We start from the raw sequence: 19,810 nt of genomic DNA on the forward strand, positions 1-19,810 counted from the left end.
AGAAAGGTGAGGTGGATAGTGAGGTGGCTAAATACTTTAATGGGGAATAGGGAGCTGGTGATGTCCACATTTCTTCAAAATATTATTAGGGAATCCATGTGGCGAGGGTTCTAAGTCATAGACAATTAATTTCTCAAGCTCATATGGCCTTTGTGGATAAAAGAACCATATCTAAGAGTACAATCCTAAACGCCCCTGATTCAGGAATGCACTCAGACTCAGGTATGACTCCTGAAATTAAAATATTTACCCTCTGTCTGAGTCATCTAGTGCTGGTATAACAGAAATACCAAAAGTAAATGGCTTTAACAAGGAGAAGTTTATTTTCTCACAGTAAAGTAGGGTAGAAATCCAAATTCAGGCTGTCAGCTCCAAGGGAATGTCTTCTCTCTCTCTGTTGGCCTTCTCATCAATCTTCCCCTGGACTGGGAACTTCTTTGCACAGGGACTCTGGGTCCAAAGGATGTGCTCTGATCCTGGCACTGCTTTCTTGGTGTTATGAGATCCCCCTGTCTCTCTGCTTGTTTCTCTCTTTTATATCTCAAAAGAGATTGCCTTAAGATACAATCAAATCTTGGAGATTGAGTCCTGCCTCACTAACACAACTACTTCCCATCCCCCATCATTAACATCATAGAGGTAGGATTCAAAACACACAGGAAAATCACACCATATGACAAAATGGTGGACAATCACACAATACTGGGAATCATACCCCAGCCAAATTGATACACACATTTCTTGGGGAACATAATTCAATCCATGACACCACAGCAGTGTTTTCATGGCACCTGTAGACCATGTGGTCTGCACTTCAGCTTGAACTTCAAAATCTGACCATGCCAAATATGAGCATGACATATTGTTGGGAAAAACTGAAAATTACCGCTCTGGCCATCTCCTTTCTAAAATGTTTAAAGGGCATATATTATATAGGCTGATTCCCCTACTTATTTTGCCAGAGTCTTGAAATACCTGGGGGACCAAAAAAGCCTCCCACCCCAACTTACCACAGTCCATTTTCACATTTATGGAGGGAAGAAAGAGAAAATGAGGGCATGATGGGAAGGCTCTTCAGAGGATTTGCTCCTCTTCGAGGCTTGGGATGAAAAATTAACCAATGAAATAACTTACTTTTCTCCCCCTTCATGCCCTTGATTCATATTATGGGCTGAATTGTGTCCCCCAAATGCTGTCGAAATCCTAACCCTCAGTTCCTGTGAAGGGCACCATATTTAGAAATAGGGTCTTTGCAGATGTAATTACTTAACTTAGCTCATACTGGAGTAGAGTGGACCCTAATCCAATATGACAAGTGTTCCTTTAAGAAAAGAAACAACACACAAAAAAGGCACTGGCCATGTGAAGAAGGAGGTAGAGATTGGAGTTTGCTAGCACAAGCCAAGGAACACTTGGAACTAACAGAAACTGGAAGGACATGAAGGATCTTTCCCTTTTGAACTTCTAATTGTTGTTTTTCTATGATTTTTAGTTGTGAATTTATTTTGGCATTTTTTTCCTGTACACTAAATGTAAGTGTCCTAAACACACCCATAAAGAGACAAAGAGTGACAGATGGATTAAAAAAAAAAAAATAGGATTCATGGATATGCTGTCTACAAGAGACACACCTTAGAAACAAAGATAAATTTATTAAAAATCAGAGGATGGAAAAAATATATCAAGTAAAGAGCTGCCAAAAAAGAGCAGGAGTGGCAACACTAATCTCACATAAAATAGACTTTAAAACAAAACCCACCACAAAGGACAAATAAGGGCACTATATAATGATTAAAGGGACGATCCACCATGAAAACTTAATCATGATAAACATCTATGCACCCAATGACAGGGTTCCAAAATACATAAAATAAACTCTAACAGCACTGAAAAGAGAAATTGACAGTGCCAAAATAGTAGTAAGAGATGTCAACACACCACACTCAGTGAAGGACAGAACATCTAGAAAGAAAGTCAACAAAGATACAGAAGAGCTAAAGGGCACAACTGGCAAACTTGACCTCATAGACATATATAGAACACTCCCCCCAACAGGTGGAAAGCACACATTCTTTCCAACCTGCATGGACTTTCTCCAGAATAGACCACATCTTTGACAACAGGTGACTCTCAACAAAATCCAAAACACTGAAATAATTCAAAGTATCTTCTCTGACCACAATGCCATCAAAGTAGAAATTAACAACAAGAGAGCAAGAAAAAAAAATTACATGGAAACTGATCAACACCCTGCTTAAAAACCACTGGGTAATAGAAAAAATCAGAGAAGTTAAAATAAATTCCTAGAATCAAATGGGAATGAAAACACATCATACCAAACCTTTGGTATACAGCAAAGGCAGTGCTCAGAGGTCAGTTTACAACAATAGATGCCCACATCAACAAAGAAAGGGATAAAATCAAAATATTAACTACACAACTTGAACTAATAGGGAACAGCAAAAGAAGCCGACAGCCACCACAAGAAAGGAAATAATAAAGATCAGAGCAGAAATAAATGAAATAGAGAATAGAAAAACAATAGAAAGAATCAACAAAACCAAAAGTTGGTTCTTTGAAAGCATCAATAAAATCGACAAACCACTGGCCAAATTGACAAAAGAAAAACAGGAGAGGATGCAAATAATGCAAATAAGAAATAAAATGGGGGATATTACAACAGACCCAGCTGAAATAAAAAGGATCATAACAGTATTATGAAAAACTATACTCCAAAAAATTTGAAAAGCTAAAGAAAATGGACAAATTTCTAGAAACACACTACCTACCCAAACTAACACAAAATGATGTTGAAAATCTGAACAGATCCATAACAAGAAAAGAGGTTGAAAAAGTAATTAAAAAAAACTTCCAACAACAACAAAAAAAGCCCTGACCCAGATGGCTCCCCTGGAGAATTCTACCAAATATTCAGAGAAGAGCTTATGCAAGTACTACTCAAACTATTTCAGAACACAGAAAAGGAAGTGATACTTCCAAATTCCTTCTATGAAGCCAGCATAACCCTGATATCAAAACCATGCAAAGACACCACAAAAAAAGAAAATTACAGACCAGCATCTCTCATGAATATAGATGCAAAAATTCTCAACAAAATCCTAGCCAATAGAATTCAGCATCATATTAAAAAAATAATAAACCACAACCAAGTAGGATTCATGCTAGTATGCAAGGATGGTTGAACATTAGAAAATCACTCAACATAATCCAACACATAAATAAAATGAAAGATTTGCATGATCATCTCAATTGATGCAGAAAAGGCATTCGAGAAAGTCCAACATGCATTCCTGATAAAAACTCTCAATAAAATAGCTATATAAGGAAAATTTCTCAACATAATAAATGGCATCTATGCAAAACCAATGGCCAACATCATTCTTAATGGAGAGGGGCCGAAAACATTCCTCCTGAGAACAGGAACAAGACAATGATGCCCTTTATCACCCCTCTTATTTAACATTGTGCAGAAAGTCCTAGCTAGAGCAATAATGCAGGTAAAAGAAATAAAGGGCATCCAAATTGGTAATGAAGAAGTTAAACTCTCCCTATTTGCAAATGATATGACACTATACATAGAAAGCCCAAAAGACTCCACGAGAAAACTACTGGAACTAATAGAAGTATTTGGCAGAGTAACAGGATACAATATAAACAGTCAAAAATCAGTTGGATTCCTGTACACAAATAGAGAGAACGATAAAAAGAAAATCAGGAAAACAATACAATTTATAACAGCCCCCCCAAAATTAAATACTTTGGAATAAATCTAACTAGGGATGTAAAAGACCCATACAAAGAAAACTACAGAACACTACTGCAGGAAACCCAAAGAGATCTACATAAATGGAAAAACATACCATGCTAATGGATAGGTAGACTCAACATTGTGAAAATGACAATCTATCCAAAGTCATGTACAAATACAATGCAATTCTGTTCCAAGTACCAACAACATTCTTTAAAGAGATGGAAAAAATTATCATTAATTTATATGGGAAGGGAAGAAGCCCCAAATAAAGAACTATTTAAGAAGAAGAAGTAAGTAGGAGGATTCACACTACCTGATCTCAGAATCTATTATACAGCTACAATAGTCTAAACAGACTTGTACTGGTGCAACGACAGATACATTGACCAATGCAACAGAACCCAGATGTAAATCCATCCACCTATGGTCACCTGATCTTTGACAAGAGTCCAAAGTCCATCAAATGGAAAAAGGCAGTCTTTTTAACAAATGGTGCTGGCAAAATTGGATGTCCATCTGCAAAAAAATGAAACAGGATGCATACCTCACACCATACACAAAAACTAATTCAAGATGGATCAAAGACCCAAATATAAAGCCAAAAACTATGAATTTCATAGAAGAAAAAATAAGATCAACACTAGAGGCCCTAACACACAGCATTAACAGGATACAAACCACAACTAACAACACACAAGCTCCAGAGGATAAGCTAGATAACTGGAATCTTCTAAAAATTAAACACTTATGCTCATCAAAAGACTTCACCAAAAAGAGAGCCTACAGGCTGGGAAAAAAAAAAAAAAATTGGCTGTTATAAATCAGACAGAGGTCTAATCTCTAAAATCTATAAGAAAATCCAACACCTCTACAACAAAAAGACAAATAATCCAATTAAAGAATGGGCAAAGGAAATGAACAGACACTTCACCAAAAAAGACATTCAAGTGGCCAACAGATACATGAGGAAATGCTTGGGATCACTAGCCTTTAAAAAAAGGCTTTAGAGAAATGCAAATCAAAACCACAGTGAGATACAATCTCACCCCAGCATTACTGGCATGAGTCAATAAAACAGGAAATAACTAATGTTAGAGAGGCTGTGAGGAGAACGGAACTCTTACGCACTGCTGGTGGGAGTGCAAAATGATACAACCATTTTGGAAGACGATATTGCTCTTCCTTTGAAAGCTAGAAATAGAAATACCATATGATCCAGCAATCCCACCTCTGGGAATATATCCTAGAGAAATAAGAGTCATCACATGAATAGACATATGCACACCCGTGTTCATTGCAGCATAGTTCACAATAGCAAAAAGATGGAAACAACCTAGATGCCCACAACAAATGAATGGATAAACAAAAGGCAGCATAAACATACAATGGAATATTATTCAGCCACAAAGAGAAATTGAGTTCTGATATAGGCTAAGACATGGACGAACCTTGAAAATATTATGTTGTGTGAAATAAGTGAGATACCAAAGGATTAATATTATATGATACCACTTGTATAAAATATATAGACCCACTGCCGTCGAGTCGATTCTGACTCATAGTAACCCTATAGGGCAGAGTAGAACTGCCCCGTAGAGTTTCCAAGGAGCGCCTGACAGATTCGAACTGCTGACCTTTTAGTTAACAGCTGTAGCACTTAACCACTACACCACCAGGGTTTCCGACATAAAATAGAGAGAGAGAGAGAAAGAGAGAGGCAAAAAAAAAAAAATAGAGACTAAAGTTCGGTAGCGGTTACCATGGCCTGGAGAAAGTTGAAAATGGGGAGTTACTACTTAAAAGGTACTGAGTTTCTATTTAGGGTGATGACAAACATTTAAAAATGGATACTGGTAACGGTTGCACAAGATGGTGAGTGGAATTAATGTCACTGAATTGTACACTGAAAAAAAATTCAGATGGCAAGTGATTTGTTATATAAAATAAAATTTTATATAACAAATAAAATTTGTTATATTATTATATAACAAATAAAATTTGTTACACAATAAAATTTTTTAAAACTAAATAATTTTTAAGAAAGGTATACAATTGGAAAACAAGAAATGAAACTTTTCACAGATGACTTGATTTAAAAAAATATATATATTACCTGCGTGTAAAACACCAAAGACTTCACAAACATATCCCTAGAACTTCAAAATAATGATAACAAGGTTGCAGGATAAAAGATTAATATACAGAAGTCGCTTGTTTTTCTGTTTACTAGCAATGAACAATTGAAATTTGAAATTAAAACCACAATGCCTTCTAAATTAGCATTCAAAAAATGAATGAATTAGAAACAGACTGTACAGGGTCTATATAAGGAAAAGTACAAAACTCTCATGAAGTTAACAAAACTGAGATAGATATAAATGAAATATATTCAAGCTTTTGAAAGAGATAATGTTTCCTATATTATTTCTTGAGAGAAGGAATTTCAAAATTCCCTTTCTTCTCATCTTCTGTGGCAGATTAAGTGTGGCATCAATTTTTTCTTATTGTGATATAAAAATTGATATTGGTTGAAAGCAAAAAGTAGGCTCTAGGGGAGATGTTGGGAGAGGCAGTCTTCCCTCGGCCCAGAGCTCCTAGCATGTCTTTGCTGAGTGTGCTAGACTTCAACACCTAACCTTTGACCCTGAGACATATTTGTAGCTAGTTACAAAGGATTACATGGGTCAAAATGACTATAGTGTGACAACTATGAGACTGCTCACACTCGGGAGAGGGGAACAGACTTGCTTATAGTCTGCTACAAAAGGACAGAGTCCTTAGCCTTAGCTTCCCCCATGAAACCATAATGCATTCTATTAAATACCAGCGTATAGGCCCATTGAGATACCTTACAAGACCGGAAGTGTCTGACTACTGCGTCATCTTGCTTTGCCTCCAGCCCATGCTCTGTTTTTCTCATCAACACAATAATATCTTTTCATTCTATATTTTTAAATTCTTCCTGGATACAATATTTATGTTTTTCATTTTTATTGTCTTCTTGATATTCCCTTATATCAGTGCATCAGAGCATTCCCCCAAATTCATAGTAATTTCAGTTGATTCCAGTTTTTTTCTTTTGTGAATACTGCAAAGCAAGATCATAAGTTACACACAATATTTGTCTTCATTTTGGCTACTTTATGATACTTTTCTAGAAGCTATGTAACTGGGTGAAAGATTAAAAAACTCTAGGGCTCTGGTTGCATATTGCAAATGTTGTTAATCACTTATACTCCAGAATGCAAAATGATATTAATCATTTATAATTCAGAAAGCACCATGCTAGACTTCCTTTTTTTTGTTGTTGAAGGTTTACCAAGACTGGATATTCTTATTGCAGAATAAAGAAAGCAGAAAGAAATATAACTTTGTAGATGGGAAAATTAAAATGATAATTTTCTTTTAACTTCTGCTTTTGATTCTTTATACAGGTTTGATGTCTTGAAAATAGCTCCTGGACCATTTGTTTAAATGGTGTGCATGTGCGTACTGGTGTGTGTGTGGTCTAAGATATTGAAACGTTTTGAATGATGCACGATCAATAAAGGGATTCACCATCAGCAAAAAAAAAAGTGTTACTATAAGCAGATCTCTAATCTAACAAATGGTCAACACTTATTCAGCAAATGTCTTCTAATAATTTAAGATACTGTGTGATAGCTCTGAAGAGAAACCTTACTAACCCAAGATATTAATCATTATAGAACAATTAAGAATATATCATTATAGATCAATTAAGAATTACTTTTGAAAATAATATTAGTCAAGCAATGGGACAATTCTGTTTGTACTCTATGGAATACTGCTTTAACCTTGGTCACTCCTACAAGCCAGCAGATTACAGCTGACTGGGGCAGGTGGAGAGGTGCCTTCATGTTGCTCATGTCTCAAGGAAAGCAGAGGAAAGAAAACAGGCTCTGCTTAGTCAGGAAACTGACAGAAGATGGATGACCAATGTCATTATGTGAAACTAAATTTCTGTCCTGGGATTGGCACCTATGCACCAAAAGAGGTAAGGATAGGGGTCTTGGGGTCGAACAGTCAAATGAGAATAGCCCCAGGGTGAGTGGAAGCCAACCTGGATTGTCACATCTCCATTTCCTGTGTGACTCTGGGGGACTCACTGGAGTCTCAGTTTCACAGCTACAGCTACAGCTATTCGATGGATTAAGTGAGAAGGTAGACAGGCTTTACTCAGTGCTTCTGGGTCTGATGTGTGGTCAGTTACAGATTACTCTGGGCATTAGATTTTCTTCCTGTTTCCATCAATGTCATAGCTTGTCAGAAGAGATGAACCTCAGCAGCCAAGCGCACTACCTGGCAGGTGCCTTGTGTTGAGACTGATTGCAATGGGAGGGATTACTCTGTATAGCTCTATAAGGCAAGAAATCTTTCCTCCCATCAAGGAGACATGATGCACAGCAATCTTTGAGGCCAGTGAGAAGATAATATCCATATGTGTAGAAGGAAGATCAGTTAATACAACCATTACATTATTCAAATTTATGCACCAACCACTAAGGCCAAAAATGAAGAAATTGAAGATTTTTCCCAAATTATGCATTCTGTAATTGATAGAATAGGCAGGCAGGATGTACTGATAACTACTGGTGATTTGAATGCAAAAGTTGGAAACAAAGAAGAAGGATTGGTAGTTGGAAAATATGGCCTTGGTGATAGAAACAATATTGGAGATCTCATGACTGAATTTTGCAAGACCAAGGACTTCTTCATTGCAAATACCTTTTTTCACCAATATAAACAGTGATTATACTCATGGATCACAGCAAGTGGAATACACAGGAATCAAATGAACTACAGATCATCAATTACTCATATGCAAGTCAAGTTTAAACTGAAGAAAATTAGAACAAGTCCACGAGAGCCAGTGTATGACCTTGAGTATGTCCCACCTGGGTTTAGAGAGCATCTTTAGAATAGAGTTGACACATTGAACATTAATGACCAAAGACCAGATGATTTGTGGAATGATGTCAAGAACATCATACATGACGAAACCAAGAGGTTATTAAAAAGACAGAAGAGAAGGAGAGGAAGCAAACAACCCAAATAAGAAATGGGAGATATCACAACAGACCCAAATGAAATTAATAGAATAATATCAGATTACTATAAAGAATTGTAATGTAACAAATTTGAAAACCTAAAGGAAATGGACAAGTTTCTAGAAACAAACTACTTACCTAAGCAACACAAACAGAGACAGGACAACTAAATTAAGCTATAACAAAAGAGGAGATGAAAAAGATAATTAAAAAACACCCAAGAAAAGAACCTGGGCCCTGACAGCTTTACTGGAGAATTCTACCAAACTTTTCAGAGATGAGTTAACACCACTACCACTAAAGATATTTCAGAACATAGAAAAGGATGAAATACTCCCAGACTCATTCTATGAAGCCACTGTAACCCTGAAACCAATACCAGGTAAAGACACCACAAAACACACACACACACACACACACACACACACACCAATATCCCTCATGAACTTAGAGACAAAACTCCTCAACAAAATTATAGCCAATGGAATTCAAAAACATATCAAAAAGTATAATTCACCATGACCAAGTGGGATTCATACCAGGCATGCAGGGATGGTTCAACACTAGAAAAACAATCAATATCATCCATCATATAAATAAAACGAAGGACAAGAACTACATGATCTTATCAATTGATAAAGAAAAGACATTTGACAAAGTTCAATACCTATTCATGATAAAAACTCTCAGCTAAATAGGAATAGAAGGGAAATTCCTCAAAATAATAAAGGGCATTTATGCAAAGCCAATGGCCAACTTCATCCCAAATGGAGAGAGTCTGAAAGCATTCCCCTTGACAATGGGAACCAAACAAGGATGCTCTTTATCACCACTCTTATTCAACGTTGGGTTGGATAACCTAGCCAGAGCAATTAGGCTACAAAAAGAAATAAAGGGCATCCAAATTGGTAAGGATGAAGTAAAAGTATCTCTATTTGCAGGTGATACGGTCTTAATCACAGAAAACCCTAAAGAATCCACGAGAAAACTACTGGAACTAATAGAAGAGTTCAGCAGAGTATTAGGATACAAGATAAACATTCAAAAATCAGTTGGATTCGTCATGGATAGGAAGACTCAACATTGTGAAAATGCCTATTTTACCCAAAGTAATCTATAGATACAATGCAATCCTGATACTAATTCCAAAGGCATTTTTTAATGAGATGGAGAAACAAATTGCCACCTTCATATGGAAAGGAATAAGTAAAGCATTACTAAAACAGAGCAAAGTGGGAGCCCTCACACTACCAGTGTATACTGCTGCAGTTGTCAAAACAGCATGGCACTGGTAGAACAATTGATACCGTGATATCACCCATCTCATCTCTTATTCAGATTATTCACTTCCTATACTTTTTTTCTTTTGTCAGCTTGGCCAGTGGTTTATCGATATTGTTGATCTTTTCAAAGAACCAGCTTTTGGTATTGTTAACTCTTTGATTTGTTTTTCTGTACTCTATCTCATTTAATTGATGGCACTGGGTACTGGGATCTCATTTAATTCTGCTCTAATTTTTATATTTGCCTTTTTCTGGTGCCTGAGGATTTCTTTTGCTGCTCTCTTTCTACTTGTTCAAATTTATGGATAATTCTTTGATTGTGGCCCTTTCTTTTTGGATGTGTGCATTTATTGCTATAAATCGAGGACTTCCTTAGCTATGTCCCAAAGTTTCTGATAGGAAGTGTTTTCATTCTCACTGGGTACTTTGAATTTCTTAATTCTGTCCTTAATTTCTTCTATAACCCAGTAGTTTTTGAGCAAAGTGTTGTTCAGTTTCCAAGTGTTTGATTTCTTTTTCCTGCTTTTTCTGTTATTGATTTCTACTTTTATGGCTTTATGGTCAGATAAGATACTTTGTAATATTTCAATGTTTTAGATTCTCTTAAGCCTTGCTTTATAACCTGATATGTGGTCTATTCTGGAGAATGTTCCAAGAGCATTGTAAAAGAAAGTACACTTGTCTGCTGTTGGGTGGAGTGTTTTATATATGTCTATGAGGTCAAGTTGGTTGATTGTGGCATTTAGATCTTCCATGTCTTTATTGAGCTCCTTTCTGGATGTTTTGTCCTTCACTGAAAGTGATGATGGCAAAAATTGGACATTTAGAGATGCGCAGAAGTTTAGGGTATTTCCCCAGAATGATCTGTAGCTGACCACACATCAGGCCCAGAAGCACTGAGTGAAGCCTGTTCACCTCACTTTATCCATGGAATAGCTGTAGCCTGGTGAAACTGAGACCCCAGTGAGTCCCCCAGAATCACACAGGAACTGGGGATGTGACAACCAGGTCAGCTCCCACTCACCCTGGGGCTGTTCTCATTTGAATCTTCAACTCGAAGACCCCTCTCCTTACCTCTCTGATGCATAGGTGCCAAATCCCAGGATAGGAATGAAGTGGCTATCATTTAGTTTCATGCAATGACAGTTGACATCCATCTTCTGTTAATGTCCTGACTAAGCAGAGCCTGTTTTCTTTCTTCTGCTTTCCCTGAGATATGAGCGACAGGAAGACAACTCTCCAACTGCCCCAGTCAGCTCTTATCTAATGGCATGTAGGAGTAGCCAAGGTTAAACAGTATTCCATGGAGTACAAAGAGAATTGCCCCTGCTTGACTAATTTTCTTTTTAAAAATAGTTCTTAATTGTTCTGTAATAATAAATTCTTAATTGTTCTGTAATGCATAATATATTGGGTTAGTAAGTTTTCTCTTCAGATCTACCACGCATTATCCTAAATTATTAGAAGATATTCACTGAATATGTACCGACCATTTGTTAGATTAGAAACCTCCATATACTAACTTTTTTTTTTTTTTTTGCTAATGGTGATGTACCATCTTAATGGTGCACCATTCGAAACTTTTCAATATCTTATACCACACACACACACACCAGTACACAGGCATGCACACAATTTAAACAAATGGTTCATGAGTTATTTTCAAGACTCTGACTCTCAATAAAGAATCAAAAGCAGAAATTAAAAGAAAGATTATCATTTTAATTTTCCCATCTACAAGGTTATATATAAAATGATGTTAATCAAACTTTCCAAAATAAAAAAAGAATTTTAAGATCAGGTAGGGTTAAAAAAAAATCACCTACAAAGGAGAATCAATAAGACTAAGCTCGGACTATTCAGCAGCAACCATGCAGGCAAGAAGGCAAAGGGATGATATATATAAAGCTTTGAAGAAAAAGATTGCCAGCCAAGAATTATATTATATCCAGCAAAACTGTGTCTCTCAAATATGATAGCAAAATTAGGGCATTTCCAGTTACACAGAAGTTTAGGGATTTTGGAAAAAAAAAAAAAATCAAAAACTACAAGAAATACTAAAGGGAGCTCTCCCGTTAGAAAATCAATAACATCAGATACCAACTCAAGACTAGAACCCAGGACAGAGCAACCGGATATCAACCCAGATAGGGAAATCACAAAAATAAATCAAGATAAGAAAATGCCCAGAACAGGAAAACAGCAATATCACTATGTAAAAGATGACAACACTAAAACAATAAAGAGGGACTAAAAAATGTAGTCATAGACCTTTCATATGGAGAGGAAGTCAAGGCGATATAAAGAGAAAAAAGAACGGATAAAAAAACACTATCCATATTTATGCTGCTTACGAGAGACACACCTTAGACTTAAAGACACAAACAAACTAAAACTCAAAGGATGGAAAGAGAAAATATCAAGCAAACGACAATAAAAAAACAGCAGGAGTGGCAATATTAATTTCTGACAAATTAGACTTTAAATTTAAATCTACTGCAAAGAATAAGGAAGGACACTGTATGGTGATTAAAGGGTTAATATACTAGGAGGACATAACCATAATAAATTTTTATGCACTCGGTGACAGGGCGTCAAAACACATAAAGCAAACTCTAACAGCATTGAAAAGCTAGATTACACATGTCCACAATAATAGTAACCATATATCCAATAAGAACCTCAAAACAAAAATATATATAAAACTTCAACAAGTTAACAAGAAAAGGACAAAAACCCCTATCATAAAATAGGCAAAGGGCTGGAATAGACACTTCACCAAAGAGAACATTCAAATGCCCATCAAACACACAAAAAGATGCTCAATTTCATTAGCGATCAGTTAGATGAAATCAAAACCAAAATGAGATACCATCCCACTCCCAGTGGATCGCTAAAATTAACAAGACAGAAAATAAAAAATATTAGCGAGGATGTGAGGAAATTTAACCATTGCTGGTGGGAATGCAAAGTGGTACAGTCATTGTGGCAGTTCCTCAAAAAACTAATAATAGACCTCATACATAAAAAGACAAGAACAGAAAACTTATAGAGACCCAAGTTTATTAGGGGCTACTAGGGGTCGGAGGGAGGGAAAAATGCAGGTATTGCATATGTAGCACTGTTTCGGTTTACGGTGATGGTAAAGTCACAAGGCTTAAGGGTAGGTTTCCACAGCTGATTAATTGGCATCAATAAGTTGTACACCTGCAAAAAGTTGTGACATTGATATATTTACAAGGATAAAAAAAAAAAAAAGAGTAGCTGCTGAGGCTGCTATGTACAACCATACACCTTACAGAATTTAGCTTCTGGGTTTGGAGGTTTCAGGTCATGGTTTCCTGGGACATCAGAGTTAATTGGCCTAATAACATATTTAAGGATTCTGTTCTACCTCCAAGTTCATTTCATAGTGCTTGAGGTCTTAAAAGCTTGCAGGTGGCCATCCAAGGCCCAACAATTGGTCTCTATTTGTCTGGAGCAACAGAGGAAGGATTCAGAAATAGGAGGAAGAAATAAAATGTGTTGCTAACTGCCTCCATGAACAACTGCCTTCTTTGCCATGAGACCAGAAGAAATGGATGGTACTTGGCTATCAGTACTGAAAGTTTTAATCAAAAATTCTATGGAAGAATCCTGATCAAAAGGGAGGCCGGATTGAAGAATAGAATTTCAAATTCTCATGGAATTCAGTCTTTATGGAGCCATAGAGGCTAGATGAAACCCTGAAACTAATACCCTGAGAGTATTAAACCTTAAAACAAAAATATCCCTTGAACTCTTCTTAAAACTAAACAACTGTTTAGTTTAACTAGTGAAGAATGTCTGCCTTGAGCATTATGGTCTTCCAAGATCTATCTATGTGGGATCAAACTGACAACAGAAGATTGAAAGATTAGATAATAATGATGAGGGGGAAAGAGTTTATGTTAATGGGGCAGAAACAACTCAGGAAAGGAGAGAGAGAATGTGGCACAGAGTTTCTGTTTACGGTGATGGTAAAATCACAAAGCTTAAGGGTAGGTTGCACAACTCCAAGAATGTAATCGATATCACTGAATTTTACATGTACGAATTGTTGGACTGGTGTATATTTGGTTGTATATACAAAATAATAGCAGCAAGATAAATGGTAAAAAAATTTAAAAGATACAAATGGAGAAAAAAAATCCTAAGAATAATAGATAGGTAAACCCATTATACATGTTTTCTCCCGAAAGAAATACAACAAACAAACAACAAACAAAAAACCAAACAGACACAGAGACGCATACAGGGAGAAGACATGTGAGGAAGACCGTACAAGTGAAGGAACCCTGAGCATTCCCTGCAGACAAGGAAACTAGCAGAGAGGCCTAGGAAAGAATTAACATGGCTGAAACCGTGATTTGAACATTTAACCTCCAAGTAGTAAAAAAAAATTTTCTGTTGTTCTTTGAAGACACCCACTTGTGGGTTTTTTTTTGTTCCAACAGTACTGTTGTTGTTGTTAGATGCCATCCAGTTGGTTCCGACCCAGAGCCACCCTATGCACAGTAGAAGGAAACACTGCGCAGTGGTAGGCCATCCTGACAATCGTTGTTATACTTGAGCCCATTGTTCCAGCCACTGTGTCAATCTATCTTGTTGAGGGTCTTCCTCTCTTTTTCACTACCCTCTGCTTTACCAAGCATGATGTCCTTATCCAGGGAGTGATCCCTTCTGATAACATGTCCAAATTATGTAAGACATAGTTTCACCATCCTTGCTTCTAATGAGCATTCTGGCTGTACTTGTTCCAAGACAGATTTGTGCGTTCTTCTGGCAGTCCATAGTATATTCAATATTCTTCACCAACATAGTAATTCAAAGGCTTCATTCTTCAGTCTTCCTTATTCATTGTCCAGGTTTCACATGCATATAAGGTGGTGAAAACACCATGGCTTAGGTCAGGTGCACCTTAGTCCTTAAAGTGACATCTTGGCTTTTCAACACAAAGAGATCTCTTGCAGCACATTTGCCCAATGTAAAATGTCATTTGATTTCTTGACTGCTCCTTCCATGGATGTTGATTGTGGATCCAAGGAAAATAAAACTCTTTACAACCTCAAACTTTTCTCTTTTTATCGTGATGTTGCTTACTGGTGTACTTGTGAGGATTTTTGTTTTCTTTACGTTGAGGTGTAATCCATAATGAAGGCTGTGGTCTTTGATCTTCATCGGGAAATACTTCAAGTCCTCTTCACTTTCAGCAAGCAGGGTTGTGTCATCTACATATGTCAGGTTGCTAATGAGTCTTCCTCCAATCCTGATGCCCTGGTCTTCATATACTCCAGCTTCATGGAATACTTGCTCAGGATACAGATTGAACAAGTGTAGTGAACTGATGCAGGCCTGACATGTGCCTTTCTTAACTTTAAACCATGAGGTAGTCCCTTGTTCTGTTTAAATGACTGCCTCTTGGTCTAAGTACAAATTCCTCATGAGCACAATCAAGTGTTCTGGAATTTCCATTCTTCGCAACGCTATCCATAATTTGTTGTGATCCACACATTCAAATGCCTTTGCATAGTCAATACAACACAGGTAAACATCCTTCTCGTTTTCTCTGCATTCAACTCAGAGCCATCTGACATCAGCAGTAATATTCCATGTTTGATGTTCTCTTCTGAATCTGGCTGGAATTCTGGTATTTCCCTGTCGGTGTACTGCTACAACCATTTTTGTATCATCTTCAGCCAAATTTTCAATTCAGTATGATATTAATGGTATTGTTCCATAATTTCTGCGTTCTTTTGCATCACTTTTATTTGGAATGGGCACAAATATGGATCTCTTTCAGTTGATTGGCCAGTTAGCTGTCTTCCAGATTTCATGGCATAGATGAGTGTCTGCCTCCAGTGCTTTATCCCTTTGGTGAGATATCTTATTTGGTATTCAGTCAATTCCCTGAGAATTGTTTTTAATCAATGTATTCAGTGCAACTAGGGCTTCTTCCTTCAATACCTTTGGCTCTTGATGATACGCTACCTTACTTCTTACCCACCCGAATTTGTGGTTAGAATTTTTTTGATTTATCTAGGGAAAATATTTCTAGCTATCAGAGGTAGCACAATGGGATGATCAGGAGAATCATACGGCATAATTGCTCTCACTGAAACCCAGGCTAGATGAATATCCAACTGATTGCTATGCATTTTAGTCACAGGTGAATCCTTAAGCATTTATCTTTTGAGAATCTAAGAATTTTCTTAAAAGATTAATATAAATCCATTTCCAGGAAAAGTTTTAGTCGTTGTCATAAAATGTGTGTCATCTGATATTTTCACTTATTCTTTGCTTTAAATTGGCCTCTAAGCCCTGAGAGTTTATAATTCCTGTTCCCAGATTTCATTTCTCCTGGAAATATGGCAGTGATGGAGGAGGGGATTGTATCTCTGAAATAGGTGGCAGAGGAGAAACATAGAAAGTGGGGAAATAGCCAAGACACTTCCTGACGGCTGCTTATAGAGCTAAGGATCACCCCGCACACACAGAATCACTACACTTACTTGTGATGTACTCTATAGGAAATTCGAGTCTTATAGAAATCAATAGAGAAGCAGAGGCCACTACTGAAGGTTGTCGAGAGACGTCGCAGAATTGCTAGGTGTGGTGTGGGGAGCAGGTAATTCTTGTCCTAAGGCTCAACCATTTCAGCAGGGATTTTGACCAACTCTGGAATATCCAACTAGTCCAGTTGGAAGACACCAGGATCTGGAGTCTGTTCAGACCTTAAATTAATAGGCTTTCAAAAAAAATTCTCAGTTCAACAGAGAAAAGAGATGGTGACAGTGTCCAGGAAGTCCAACCTTGGTCAATTCTAGAATTCTGAAATTCAAATTTTGTGTTAAATCAGAGGTGATAATCAGATGTTTAATTATGGCTGAAGAGCAGCAAGTGAGGTCTGTGTCAGGTGAACAAAGATTGTGTGAGATAAAGGCTTAGAGCATTGGACATCTGCCAGGAAACCCCTTGTATTCAGTTGTTCTGGGATAGATAATTTCTCTCTTTACAAGCAAACACATTTTTGTAACTAAAAATGTGATGCATAATAATTATAGGAAACTTTGACAGTACCCATAAGAGTCTAAAAAATCCCTCATGGTCCTACATTCAAATAAATTGCTGTTAACAGTTTGAGGCCTTGCCCTCCCATTAAGGCACAGATGTTACCATATGACATTACTCTGTATGTACAATACATACTCTACTTTTTTTAAAATGTTTTTATTTTTATTGTGCGTTAAGTGTTAGTTTACAAATCAAGTCAGTCTGTCATACAAAAATTCATATACACCTTGCTATGTACTCCTAGTTCTCTCCCGCTAATGAGATAGCACACTCCTTTTCTCCTCCCTGTATTCCCTGGGTCCATTCAGCCAGCTTCTGTTCCCCCCTGCCTTTTCATCTCCTCTCCAGACAGGAGCTGCCCATATAGTTTCATGTATCTACTTGATCCAAGAAGCTCACTCCTCACCAGTGTCATTTTCTATCTAGTCCAGTCCAATTCCCATCTGAAGAGTTGGCTTTGGGAATGGTTCCAGTCTTGGGCTCACAGAAGGTCTGGGGACCGTGACCTCCAGGATCCTTTTAGTCTCAGTCAGACCATTAAGTCTGATCCTTTTAGGAGAATTTGAAGTGTGCATCCCACTGCTCTCCTGCCCCATCAGGGATTCTCTGTTGTGTTCCCTGTCAGGGCAGTAATCAGTTGTAGCCAGGCACCCCTAGTTCTTCTGATCTCAGGATAATGTAGTCTCTGATTTATGTGGCTCTTTCTGTCACTTGGGCTTATAATTACCTTTTGACATTGGTGCTCTTCATTCTTCTTTGCTCCAAGTGGGTTGAGACCAACTGATGCATCTTAGATGGCCACTTGCTAGTGTTTAAGATCCCAGACGCACTCACTAAAGTGGGATGCAGAATATTTTCTTAATAGATTTTATTATGCCAATTGACCTATATGTCCCTTGAAACCATGGTCCCCAGACCCCCACCTCTGCTACTGTAGCCTTCAAAGCATTCACTTTATTCACAAAACTTCTTCAATTTTGGTTTAGTCCAGTTGTGCTGACCTCTCCTGAATTGTGTATGGTCTTTCCCTTCACCTAAAATAGTTCTTGTCTACTATCTAATTAGTGAATACACCTCTCCCTCCCTCCCCACTCTTGTAACCATCAAAAAATATTTTCTTCTCTGTTTAAACTATTTATTGATTTCTTATAATAGTGATCTCAAACAATATTTGTCCTTTTGAAACTGACTAATTTCACTCACCATAATGCCTTCCAGAATTCTCCATGTTATGAAATGTTTCACGGATTCATCATTGTTCTTTATTGATGAGTAGTATTCCATTGTGTGAATATAACATAATTTATCCATTCATCTGTTGATGGGCACCTTGGTTGCTTCCATCTTTTTGCTATTGTAAACAGTGCTGCAGTGAACATGGGTGTGCCTATACCTGTTAGTGTAAAGGCACTTATTTCTCTAGGATATATTCCGAGGAGTGGGATTGCTGGATAGTATGGTAGTTCTATTTCTAGCTTTTTAAGGAAGTGCCAAATCAATTTCCAAAGTGGTTGTGCCATTTTACATTCCAGTCAGCACTGTATAAGTGTTCCAGTCTTTCCACAACCTCTCCAGCATTTATTATTTTGTGTTTTTTGAATTAATGCCAGTCTTGTTGGAGTGAGACTGTATCTAATTGCTGTCTTGATTTGCATTTCTCTAACGGCTAATGATCATGAGCATTTCCTCATGTATCTGTCAGCTGCCTGAATGTCTTCTTTTGTGAAGTGCCTGTTCATATCCTTTGCCCATTTTTTAAATTGGGTTATTTGTCTTTTTGTTGTTGTTTTTATGGTATCATATAGATTCAGAGATCAGACGCTGATTGGAAATGTCATAGCTAAAAACTTTTTCCCAGCCTGTAGGTAGTCTTTTTACTCTTTTGGTGAAGTCTTTGGATGAGCATAGGAGTTTGATTTTTAGAGGCTCCCAGTTATCTAGTTTCTCTTCTGATGTTTGTGCATTCTTAGTAATGTTTTATATACCATTTATGCTATGTACTGTGGTTCCTCGAGTTGTCCATATTTTTATTTCCATGATCTTTATCATTTTAGGTTTTATATTTAGGTCTTTGGTCCATTTTGAGTTAGTTTTTGTGCATGGTGTGAGGTATGAGTCTTGTTTCATAGTTTTGGAGGTGGATATCCAGTTATGCCAGCACCATTTGTTAAAAAGACTGTCTTTTCTGCATTTAAATGACTTTGGGCCTTTGTCATTTTCCACAAATATCAGCTGCTCTTATATGGATGGATTTATGTCTGGATTCTCAATTCTGCTCCATTGGTCTATGTACCTGTTGTTGTACCAGTACCAGGCTATTTTGACTATTGTGGCTGTATAATAGATACCAAAATCAGATAGTGTGAAGCCTCTCACTTTGTTCTCCTTTCTCAGTAATGCTTTACTTATCTGGGGCCTCTTTGCATCTATATGAAGTTGGTGATTTGTTTCTCCATCTCATTAAAAAATGTCATTGGAATTTGGATTGGAATTGCGTTGTATCTATAGATCGCTTTCGGTAGAATAGGCATTTTTTTAATGTTGAGTCTTCCTATCCATGAGCAAGGTATGTTTTTCCACTTATGTAGGTCTCT

This window comes from Elephas maximus, chromosome 4 (genome assembly GCF_024166365.1).
Source record: "Elephas maximus indicus isolate mEleMax1 chromosome 4, mEleMax1 primary haplotype, whole genome shotgun sequence".
Classification (NCBI taxonomy): Eukaryota; Metazoa; Chordata; class Mammalia; order Proboscidea; family Elephantidae; genus Elephas; species Elephas maximus.